The sequence below is a fragment of the Oratosquilla oratoria genome, chromosome 8, assembly GCF_046742065.1.
Source record: "Oratosquilla oratoria isolate Oo_2021 chromosome 8, ASM4674206v1, whole genome shotgun sequence".
Classification (NCBI taxonomy): Eukaryota; Metazoa; Arthropoda; class Malacostraca; order Stomatopoda; family Squillidae; genus Oratosquilla; species Oratosquilla oratoria.
This window is the reverse complement of record NC_134784.1, coordinates 53,256,851-53,269,350: the sequence shown is the minus strand read 5'-3', so window position 1 is coordinate 53,269,350 and position 12,500 is coordinate 53,256,851. Positions and strand designations below refer to the sequence as shown.

General features: G+C 43.2%; 1 protein-coding gene across 1 annotated transcript in view; it reads right to left on the bottom strand.

The window, feature by feature from the left end:
* Positions 1-12,500, bottom strand: part of LOC143027730 (uncharacterized) — a 140,434-nt gene that overhangs the window by 126,949 nt on the left and 985 nt on the right. The gene's annotated exons all lie outside the window — the stretch shown is intronic.

The following is a 12,500-nucleotide window of genomic DNA, read 5'->3' as shown; positions in this document are numbered from 1 at the left end:
TCTCCTCCCCTTCATGTACAGTCTTCCTCCCTATCTCCTCCTCCTCTTCCTCCTCCTTCTCCTCCCGAAGTTAATCGACGGCGACTTTTTTTATCCGACGAAGGACGTGATATAGAAGACCAAAAGACTCGAAGTCACGTTAAGATTCGAAGTCACGAAATAATAGCTTCTCTCTCCAGATGGGTGTACTGGGGTTCGGGTGAGGTGTGGGTGTGCTCTGGTGGGTGACTTCGGGTGAGAAAGGATGTGATGTGATGGCGAGGGTAGGGGTACAGAAGGGTGAGGAGGGTAAAGGGGGAATAGCCTTGGGTTAAGTCTGGGTGTGTTCTAGTGGGTGACCTGGGGTGGGACTGGGAGTAGGATTGGGAGTGGGGTGGCGATGAGTGTGAAATGATGGGAGAAGGTAGGGGTGTGGGGTATATGGGTGTGGAGGGAGTGGAGTGTGATGGAAAGGTGTAAAGGAGTGGAGAGATGTGGAGGGATGGAGGGCTGAGGAGGATAAGGATATAGATGAGATGGGAGGAATGAATAGGTGTTAGGGTGTGTGGAAAGGGTTGAATGTGGTGGACGAGGCGGGGGTGGAGTGTGGGTGAGGAGGGGTGGAGTGTGGGTAAGGAGGGGTGGAGTGTGTTGGTGGAGGGATGAAGTGTGGTGGTGGAGGAGGGGCTGGAGTGTGGAGGAGGCGCTGGAGTGTGGTGGGGGAGGCGGGATGGAGTGTGGTGGGGAGTAGGGGTGGAGTATGGTTTGGAGTGATGGAGTGTGGTGGGGAGAAGGGGGTGGAGGTTGATGGGGGAGGGGTGTGGAGTGTGGTAGAGAGGAGGGGGAGGGGTGTGAAGTGTGGTAGAGAGGAGGGGGAGGGGTGTGGAGTGTGGTAGAGAGGAGGGGAGGGGTGTGGAGTGTGGTAGAGAGGAGGGGTGGAGTATGGTGGACTTAATCAATATTTTGTCAGTAATAACCAGCGCTTCTATCCTTGTTGACTCTATCGTCCCAAAGGGGTGGAGTCATTGAGCCATGGAGTCATAGAGTCAGAATCACAGAGCTTTGGAGTCATAAGATATTGGAAGAGGAAAGCAGACCAGAAGGATAAAAAAAGAAAAGAAAAAATAGAAAAGAAATGAATTTATAAAATTTCTTTTCTGAGTAGAACCACGTGACCCTGGTCCGTAAGGGCGTCACTGAGATGGAGAAAATCGTCCGTCAGCAGGTAGAGTACGTGCAAAAGGTGCCAACCGCTACGGAAGGGGCCTAGCCATTTCTTTCTTTTTTAATAGCTTTCTCTTCCTCCTCCTCCTCCTCCCTACCCCTCCCTCCCTCCTCCTCTTCCTCCTCCTCCTCCCTACCCCTCCCTCCTTCTCTTCCTCCTCCTCCCTAATCCTCTCCTTCCTACTCCTTTCCTTCCTCCCTCTTCCCTACTCCTCCCTTCCACCCTCCTCCCTACTCCTCTCCTCTCCCCTCCTTCCTCCTCCCCTTCCTCTCTCCTCCTTCCTCCTCTCCTTCCTCCTCCCTACTCCACCCCTTCCTCTCTCCTCCTTACTCCTCTCCTTCCTCCCTCTCCCTACTCTTCCCCTTCCTCCTCCCCTTCCTCTTACCTCCTCCCTACTCCTCCCCTTCCTCTTTCCTCCTCCCTACTCCTCCCCTTCCTCCTCCTTACTCCTCCATTTCCTCTCTCCTCCTTCCTCCTCTCCTTCCTCCTCCCTACTCCTCCCCTTCCTCTCTCCTTCTTCCTACCCTTCCTCTCTCCTCCTTCCTCCTCCCTACTCCTTCCCTTCCTCTTACCTCCTGTCTACTCCTCCCCTTCCTCTCTCCTCCTTACTCCTCTCCTTCCTCCTCCCTACTCTCCCCTTCATCTCTCCTCCCCTTCCTCCTCCCTACTCCTCTCCTTCCTCTTCCTTCTCACTCCTTCTCCCCTTCCTATTCCATGCTCCCTACTCCTCCCTTTCCTCTCTCCTCCCTACTCCTCCCCTTCCTCCTCCCTTTCCTCCCCCCTACTCCCTCCTCCTCCCCTTCCTCCCTCCTCCCCCACTCCTGCTTTCCCCTCTTGTCCCCAATCCCTAATCAAGCCTTCTCCTCATCCTCCTTCCCCCCAACTTTCACTACTACATTACCTCCCCTTCCCCCCTAGTTCCTAGGTAACCCCCCTTCCTTCCCCCACCGCTCTCACCATCCTCCCCCACCCCAGAGTCCCACAGACTACCCATCTTCCTCCCCCATTCACTAACCTCCCCACTTCACTGATCCCTTGTGTATCCTCCCTCTTTCCTCCCCAAGCCTCTCTCCCCCCAATCTTTACCTCATTTTAACCCCCAACCTACCCATCTTCCCATTTGTCTGCAAACTCTCTCCCCTTACTCCTCCCCCCCACTCATACTTTCTCCTAACTAAATACGCTAGACATACTCTATCCCCCCTTCCTTTCTCCCCCTCCCTCCCCCACATTCCTTTGCTAGGCCCTTTCTCTCTCTCTCTCTCTCTCTCTCTCTCTCTCTCTCTCTCTCTCTCTCTCTCTCTCTCTCTCTCTCTCTCTCTCTCTCTCTCTCTCTCTCTCCAAATTTGCCACCAATGTCGAGGAAAAAATATCCTCCACCTCCCTCCCCCACCATCCCCCCTCCTCTTCTCCCCCCCCCCCGTCTGGTGTTAGCCTGAATAGAATGTATAAAGGTCCTCACATAAGCCCAAAGATATTCAAACTTTATACTAAGGCTTAATCTCACAAAGGCCTAACTTACAAAGGTATGCATGTCTAATAAGGCTTAGATTTTTTAATTTGAAATCCCAAATTCTGGTTTTGGCTAATTATACTTCTTTTGGAGTTAACCTCTCACTTCAATGTTAATGTTAATCCTGTGTTATCTAACCTCTAAAGGTACGTTTTGGTCGGTGCGATTATCGCTAAGCGATGATCGTTCAGCGATGATCGTTCAACGATGATCGTTCAACGATTATTGTTCAACGATTATTGTTCAACGATAATCGTTCAACGAATGTCTAGAGCACTAATTCTTTGTATCCGAAAGGGGCTGTTTTGCTTTGAGCTTTAAAGTATGAGGTTGATAATAATCTTATTAGATCGAAGCTACAACCAACGCGCTTACCCAAATAGGATGCCAGTTAGGAGGCGCGCCACGCTTATGGTAGTAGCCTAATAATCGTACCGAGCTAAACGTACCTTCATACGGTCGTTATGACAACCTACAAGTGTTTTTTTTTTCAACTAAGGAAAACCTTTTTTCCATGACAAAATCTTCAGATCAGGTATCGATGCCACTAAGGTCTTTTTTTAAACCAAAATAACTAAAGTTAACCCGAGTTGGGCTAAGGCTTAACCAAGACAGATACACTCAGGATGCTTAACCTTGTTGGGATCAGGGTTAGTAAGGAGTTTAAGCCTAATCATAGGACCTTTCTCGATGAGGTTATCAAGGTGTATAGGCCTAAGGAGGTTTAACCTTTGTGAAGATTAAGATTATATACCTGGGGTGGGGGGTGGGGGGTGGGGGATGGGTGGGGGGAGAATTGAATAGAAGAAATAGTTACCATCATAAGCCTTGGGAGAGAACATATAATCCCCCCATTCCTCCCCCCTAACACGTACCCTCCCCCCTTCGCCTCCCCCTCTCTCTTTCTCTTCTTCCCCTGAAGCCCTCCCACTCTCTCCCCCTAACGAATCCCTATTCTTATCTCTCTCTCTCTCTCTCTCTCTCTCTCTCTCTCTCTCTCTCCACCCTTCTTTTCCTTTCCCTCTCTTCCCTTCATTGTTACTTTCCTTCACTCTCTCTCCCTCTCTCTTTCTGCCTCTCTCCCCTCTCTCTCTCTCTCTCTCTCCCTCAGTGTCACTTTCTCTTACGCACTCTCCTTCTCTCTCTTTCTGCCTCTCTCTCTACTGCCCCTCACTCCCTCTCTCCCCTCCCCCAACGGTTCTCCTCTCTTCCCCCCACCCACACCCCTCCCTCCGGGATTCCATTCTGGTGCTTACATTACCCTCGACCCCTCTGCGTCCGGCCACGGTCACCGTCCGGGGGGAGGCGGGGGTGAAATAACGGTCACGTTCGTGTATCCCGAAGGATCCCTTTGGGTTTCCTAAGCCTCTTTATGCCTCTTAACCAAGATTAGGGACCGTCAGGGTTAAACGGGATTACAGCACAACAGCTCTCTAAATTTCTTCCTCTTCTTCCTCTTTTTCTGTTATTAGTTGATAGTTGTTCGTTGTAATCGGTAATTATCAACGATTATTTTTGTTTCTGATGTTGATGATGATGTAACTATTTTTTTTACTACCGTCATCATCATCATCATCATTACTATTACTATTATAAGTAGTAATAGTAGTGGTAGTAGTGGTGGTAGTAGTGGTGGTAGTAGTAGCAGTAGTAGTAGTACTAGTAGTAGTAGTAGTAGTACTAGTAGTGGTAGTAGTAGTAGTAGTAGTAGTAGTAGTAGTAATATTGGTCGTAAAATAATAGTAGTAACGTTTGTAGTAATAGTAGTAGTAATAGTAGTAGTAGCAGTAGTAGAGTCAGTAGTAGTACTGTAGTAGTAGAAGTAGTAGTAGTAATAGTACTATTAGCGGTAGTAAAAAACACACGAAAATAATATATATATGTATATACATATATATATATATATATATATATATATATATAGTTCCGTAATTAAGAAATTTAGATAATTTGCAAAATGACTTAAAATGTTCGTCTGTGTCTTAGATACCATAACACTAAAATTGTTGCCTTAGACCAATCAATATGATGGCTGTATAATGCTTTATGTTGAAATAACACATTAATTTCCTGAGCAGAACATAAATATAGTGTAGGCTTTTTCCTTTGGCTAAAATTGTTGCCTTAGATCAATAAATATGATGGTCGTATAAAGCATTATGTTGAAATAACGCATTATTTTCCTGGGCAGATCTCACACTATATTTATGTTCTGCCCAGGAAAATAATGCGTTATTTCAACATAAAGCATTATACAACCATCATATTGACTGGTCTAAGGCAACAATATTAGCCAAAGGAAAAAGCCTACAGGAAAGAAATATAATAGAATCCTGCTTAATATTAGGCACGTTTAATAGAAATATAAACTTAAACTATGGACATTTTAAATGTGATAAATTGGTAACCCAAATGGTCACCAAAATCTTTCCGCCAGATTGAACCTTATGTATTGTTTCCCCCTCCTAGCCTGATACTTACATTTAAACACAACTCTGTATCTTTGTCATTTAGTCTGAAGATGTAACATACGAAAGTACTTACTGTCTATAAGTTTCCCTTCTGTGGTTATTTTGCGCATATATATATATATATATATATATATATATATATATATATATATATATTTATATATATATATATATTTATGATACCAACTTGTGTCTATCAGGAAACACCTGTTTGCATGATCAATTATTAATCATCATTAATTATCATTATCGTCATTATTATTATTATTGTTATTACTATTATCATTATTGTTATTTTGGCGCAGCTTACAAAGATTTAATGATGACTGCCCTGACACATGGAATAGATCACGTGATGTCTTGCGAGCCCGAGTTCGAAACTCAGCTGGTATCAGTTATTACCATATCATTACCAAAACCGTAATTATCATAATACACGCCATTACATAAAGGTATTACCCTATTAAACATGTGTACATAACACATATCTGTAATACATGTACATAATACATATTACAAATTCACATATTACATATGATATCATATTGCATATCATATTACATATGCTATCATACTGCATATAATATCATATCATCATATTCTATGTTTTTGTACTATTCCTAGTTTGTCTAGTAAAAGAAACTAATATCTTTTCGTTTAATTTAAGGCTGATGTTCTTTTGTCGAGTTTCTGATGCACCATACGAACATGACGTAACGGTGTAACGGAACGGTGTGACGAAATACACATACAACAGTATAACGGGGGTACGGTGTAACGATATAACGGGGATAAAGGGACAAATATGTAACGGTGTAACGTATTTCGGTCTAAATTGTTACGGTATAACTGTGTAACGGGGTGAGAGTGTAACAGGGCAAGGGTGTAACGGGGATAAAGGTGTAACGGAGTAAGAGTGTAGACGTGTAATGGGGTAACGAGTAGATATGTAACGGCGTAACGGGTTATGGTATAACTGTGTAAAGGGGTAAGATTGTAACAGGGCAAGAGTGTAACGGGTTAAAGAGTGTAACGGTGTAAGGGTGTAACGGAATATGGGTGTAAAGGTGTAACGGGAATAACGGGTAAATATGTAACGGCGTAATGGGTTACGTTTTGTGTAACGGGATAACTGTGTAACGGAGTAACGGGCGTTACCATCCTCACCCTCCACCTCAGTATCTCAGATACGCTACCGAGGACCACCCAGATCAGCAGATATGACGTCACAGGATCTTGGAAGATGACGTCAGAAGAGGGCCACCTCTTCCCTCCTCCAAACCTTCTCTTCCTCCTCCTCTTCCTCTCCCTCCTCCTCCTCTTGCTCTCCCTCCTCCTCCTCTTCCTCTCCCTCCTCCTCTTCTTCCTCCTCCTTCTCCTCCTCCTCTCCCTCCTCCTCCTCTTCCTCCTCCTCCTCTTCCTCCTCCTCTTCGTCTACATTCTGAATTATCACCACCTTGAGTCCTTCCGTGGACATTTGCTGTGAATTTGCACCAAATGGAATAATCAACACCGCGTGTAAGGACCAACAGCACTCAGAGTATTTTTGAGAGGATGAGGGAGGGTGAAGGAGGGTGAAAGAGTGTGAAGGAGGGTGAGGTAGTGTGAGGTAGTGTGAGGGAGGGTGAGGGAGGGTGAGGGAGTGCGGAAGAGGGTGAGAGAGGGTGAGGGAGGGTAAGGGAGTGTGGAAGAGGGTGAGAGAGGGTGAGGGAGTATGGAAGAGGGTGAGGGAGGGTAAAGGAGTGTGGAAGAGGGTGAGGGAAGGGTGAGGGAGGATAAGGAAGGGTGAGGGAGGGTATTGGAGGGTGAGAGAGGGTACTGGAGTGTGAGGGAGGGTATTGGAGTGTGAGGGAGGGTATTGGAGTGTGAGGGAGGGTGAGGGCGTGTGGAAGAGGGTGAGAGAGGGTGAAAGAGGGAGACTATGTTGAAGATGATCCCTTAGAGCTGACTGGGAGGGGAGGGGATATTTCGCTGTGGAGGAGAAAGCACATTTATGTGGAGGTATGAGGTCATCATATTAATGCGTTACGCATGTGCACGTACACACGTGCGCACTGAGTACACACACACACACACACAGACGTACGCACTAAGTACACACACACACACACACACACACACACACACACACACACACACACACACACACACACACACACACACACACACACACACACACACACACACACACACACACACACACACACACACACGGAATATTAAAGCCAAACAATAGGAGGCAATTTAATGTCAGAATTGACCGTTGGGAACACAGACGGGACCTTACGATTATTGCTCCTTTCCTGTATACTACATGTAGGTAAATGCATATAACTGTAAACATATATAAACACATACACATACACGTACGCATACACATATATACCCACATTTTACATGTGTATATATACAAATATGGATATCCAGTATGTACGTATAAACATAGATATACATAAATATGCACACACACACACACACACACACACACACACACACACACATATTATATATATATATATATATATACGAGTATATATATACATATGTGTGTATTTACTTAAATATATGTATTATTTTGTATTTGCGTATATGCGCAAGAAGTCGCGTGTGCGTATGCGTGTTCACACATACAGACCTTCATTGTTGGCGGATACAAGTGACCTCTGATCAAATCTGTCGGTAAAAAGGTAACGGGCCGGAGCGGCAGCGGCAGCTCAGCAGTACCAACAACATCAACATCAACAACGTCGGAGTTAATTGCGGCAGATTCCCACGACGAGAATGATACGATCGAACCGAAATCACCTCAATCATGTCTCATAATGCCTTTCCTCCCACTCCTCCTCCTCCTCTTACTCCTCCACCTCTTCCTCCTCCTCTTCCTCCTCGTCCTACTTAGACACCATCTCCTCAGCGTACTCCTTCTTCTCTTCCCCCTCCTCTTCCTACTCCTCTTTTTCTCTCCTTTTTCACCTCTTCCTCCTCGTACCACTTCGACAAGAAGAAGAAGAAAAAGGAAAGGAAGAGAAGGAAGAGGAAGAAGAGGACGAAGAGGAAGAGCAAATAGAATAAAAAGAAAAAGAAGAAGAAGAAGAAGAAGAAGAAGAAGAAGAAGAAGAAGAAGAAGAAGAAGAAGAAGAAGAAGAAGAAGAAGAAGAAGAAGAAGAAGAAGAAGAAGAAGAGGAAGAAGAAGAAGAAGAAGAAGAAGCAGATGAAGACGAAGAAGAAAAGAAGAGAAAGAAGAAGAAGAAGAAGAAGAAGAGGGAGAAGAAGAAGAAGAAGAAGAAGAAGAAGAAGAAGAAGAAGAAGAAGAAGAAGAAGAAGAAGAAGAAGAAGAAGAAACAACGACGACAACAACAACAAGAGCGACATCAGCCAGGGCCCTCAGGCGGCGTGCACGGGCCGAGCAGCAGCAGCAGCAGACATAGACGAACGGACTTCCTCATCAAAGCTCCGCATTCCTGAGGGAAAGTACACGAGGGACCCGTGGAGGTGGCTGAGGGGGGGGGGAGGGAAGGAGAAGGAGAGAAGGAGAAGGAGAGAGAGAAGGAGAGAGAGAGAGAGAGAGTGAGAGAGAGAGAGAGAGAGAGAGAGAGAGAGAGAGAGAGAGAGAGAGAGAGAGAGAGAAGGGGGTGGTCCTGGGGAACGAAGGGGGTTAAGGTGTGAGGGAGAGGTAAGGAGATAAAGTATAGTATAGTATAGTATAGTATAATATAGTATAGTATAGTAGGAAAGGGAGTGAGGGGAGGGGATAGGAGGGTAGGGGAGTAAATTGGAGGGAAAGAGAGGGAAGATGAGGATTAAGGGAGGAGAAAAGAGAAGAGGAGGAGAAGGGAAGGGAAGAAAAGGAAACAAAAGGAGAAGAGAAGAGAGGAGAAGAGAGGAGAAGAGAGGAGAGGAAAGCCAGGGAAATGATAGGAAAAGAGAGAAGAGGTAAGGAGAGGAAGTGGGAGGTGGGGGGATGGAGGAGGATAGGGAGGGGAGGATAGGAGGATGAAGAGGGAGTGCAGTGCTACAGCACATTCGTCCACTAAAGTGAGTCTTTATTGCTTATGAAACTGGATTTTTCTTATAATATATATATATATATATATATATATATATATATATATATATATAATATATATGTATGTATATGTGCATATATATATATCACAACAAAGATATGTCGTAGCACATATGTAAAATAATACTGATGACCCACTTTCGGAGAAGAATAAGCGAAGATATAGAGATCTGTATATTTCGATCACTTACTGTGATCCTCTTCGGCAGATATAAGTTACAAAGTACAGAACAATGTGTATTTATAGTAAAGAAGTGAGGTAGCATGAGGGGACGAGGCTCAGGTCAACACGCCCGGCACGCATGCTCGCATCTTGGTGGCTCAGGTCACATGACCGGCGTTGCATGGGCCTTGGTGATTTTTGTCCACCGTTAATGTTGATGGTAACATTTTATTTATGGCAAAAGAAGAAATACAGTCTGGTGACCATTGACCATGGGAAATGTTATAATTTGGGAAATTATTTATTAAGGAGGATTCTACTATTTTTCTTCTGAAACTACATTTGGATTTATAAATTATTTCAGCATCGTCCCAATTTATTCGGTGGTTTTTATTGGCGACGTGCTGAAATACTGCGGAATTTTCCTGTCCGTATTTAACAGAGTTCTTGTGCTCCTTAACCCTGGTATTGAGATCTCGACCCGTCTGTCCCCAATATACATCTTTGCAATCTAAACAAGGTAATTTATAAACTCCAGGAGTTGTATTACTCTTGGATCTATGATGTATATTGACAACTTTACTGAACAAATTATTAGGATAATGGAAGATAAAATTTTATCTTCCATTATCCTAATAATTTGTTCAGTAAAGTTGTCAATATACATCATAGATCCAAGAGTAATACAACTCCTGGAGTTTATAAATTACCTTGTTTAGATTGCAAAGATGTATATTGGGGACAGACGGGTCGAGATCTCAATACCAGGGTTAAGGAGCACAAGAACTCTGTTAAATACGGACAGGAAAATTCCGCAGTATTTCAGCACGTCGCCAATAAAAACCACCGAATAAATTGGGACGATGCTGAAATAATTTATAAATCCAAATGTAGTTTCAGAAGAAAAATAGTAGAATCCTCCTTAATAAATAATTTCCCAAATTATAACATTTCCCATGGTCAATGGTCACCAGACTGTATTTCTTCTTTTGCCATAAATAAAATGTTACCATCAACATTAACGGTGGACAAAAATCACCAAGGCCCATGCAACGCCGGTCATGTGACCTGAGCCACCAAGATGCGAGCATGCGTGCCGGGCGTGTTGACCTGAGCCTCGTTCCCTCATGCTACCTCACTTCTTTACTATAAATACACATTGTTCTGTACTTTGTAACTTATATCTGCCGAAGAGGATCACAGTAAGTGATCGAAATATACAGATCTCTATATCTTCGCTTATTCTTCTCCGAAAGTGGGTCATCAGTATTATATATATATATATATATATATATATATATATATATATATATGAATATATATATATACATATTGTCGCTTAAAAGGGAGTTTGGGTCAAGAGTCCCTAGGAGTAATCTACTAGGTACACCCCAATTCGATTGACACTATCCGCGTGATCGTACAAACAACACCACTAATCACTCTAGATGTTTGATAATGCCACATCTATGATAATACGAAACCTTGTGAATTTACATAATTTTGATAATATGACGCTTATTAAGTAATATCATTATCATTGTCCTTGACAGTGACAGTTTTTATATATTTTGTTTTGGTTAACACCAGACGATCTTGTTCAGGAAAGGGGATATTGCATTTATGTGATTAAGTATTCTAGATTTATTGGATCGTCCGTGATCTTGTTGGTGACGGAATAACGTGCCATGATGCTGATGTGAGGAAACAGGTATTGGAATGGAGAACAATTGCTCCCCCACCCCCGAACAATTGCCCCCTGACAACTGCCCCTGGACAATTGCCCCTGGACAATTTCCCCCTAGGACAACTGCCCCCGGACAATTTTTCCCTAGGACAATTACCCCCCGGACAACTGCCTCCGAACAATTGTCCCATAGGGCAATTGCCCCCAGACAACTGTTCCCTAGGACAACTGCCCCGGAAAATTGGCCCCCTAGGACAACAGCCCCTCAAATTGTTTATCATCACCATATATCAAAAAATAATTTCTGAGATTAAGAACTTCGGGAACTATCGAGCTTCTGAATTATCTTCTATTTTCTATTTTTTATCCTCGATCTTCTATCCTCTCTTATCTATCTTCTATTCATGATATTTTACTTTATATTTTCTGTTCCCTATCTTCTATACTCTATTTTCGTTCTCTCTAAGATTTAGTGACTTTAATGTTAATGTGGATAATATGTATATCTTTTCTCTCTCTCTCCAAGATTTACAGGCTTCTTAAATACTGAAGCTGTTAAAAATCGGTAATGCAAAGTGAATTAGGGCAATTAGGATCCACATACATAGATTAGGGGGAATTGAAAATAAGGAGATTAAGGGGAGGGAAGGATGTGGCAAATGAGAATGACACAGCTACTAAAGGAGGAGAAGGAGGAGGAGGAGAAGAAGAGGAAGAGGAGAAGAAGAGGAGAGGGAAGTGGAGGAAGAAGAGGAAGAGGAGCGACAGCTGGTAATGGAAAACCAGAACGAAAACATGTAGATGGTGAAAAAGGAGGAGAGTCCGTCAGATGGCTAATATCCTGCCGTTCCATCTGAATGAAGAGTTTCCGGGACAGGTGGTCGCGCGGCCGTTGACCATCTGCAAACAGGACCGTCATGGACCAAAAGGTCTTCTATGGAAGTGTCTATGTTATTTCAGTGTCTTTACGTAATCTGGTACTTTTTGGATTTTTTTTTTCTACTTTAGAAAAAAAAAAAAAAAACAAAACAAGAACAAAAAAAGCAGAGGCTGCCTAAAGGTTCTTTTCGAAAATCTGTTGAAGTATTCTTAAAAAAAGTCTTTTTTCGAAGAGGCCTACTTCCTCGGGAATTTAATATTCAAAGGAAAATAAAAAGTATAATTACTCAGCAGAACACTTGACATAAGAAAGAAAAATGAGTAAACAAACAAATGAATGAATGTATATATAAATAAAAAATACAAATAAATAGATAAATGAATAAATGAATAAAAAGAAATGAATATACGAATAAATTGATAAATGGATATATAAGATACATACGTATACATAGATGCAAATAAGCATACACAATTTGTAAATAAATAGATAAAATAAGTAAATGGATAAATAGAT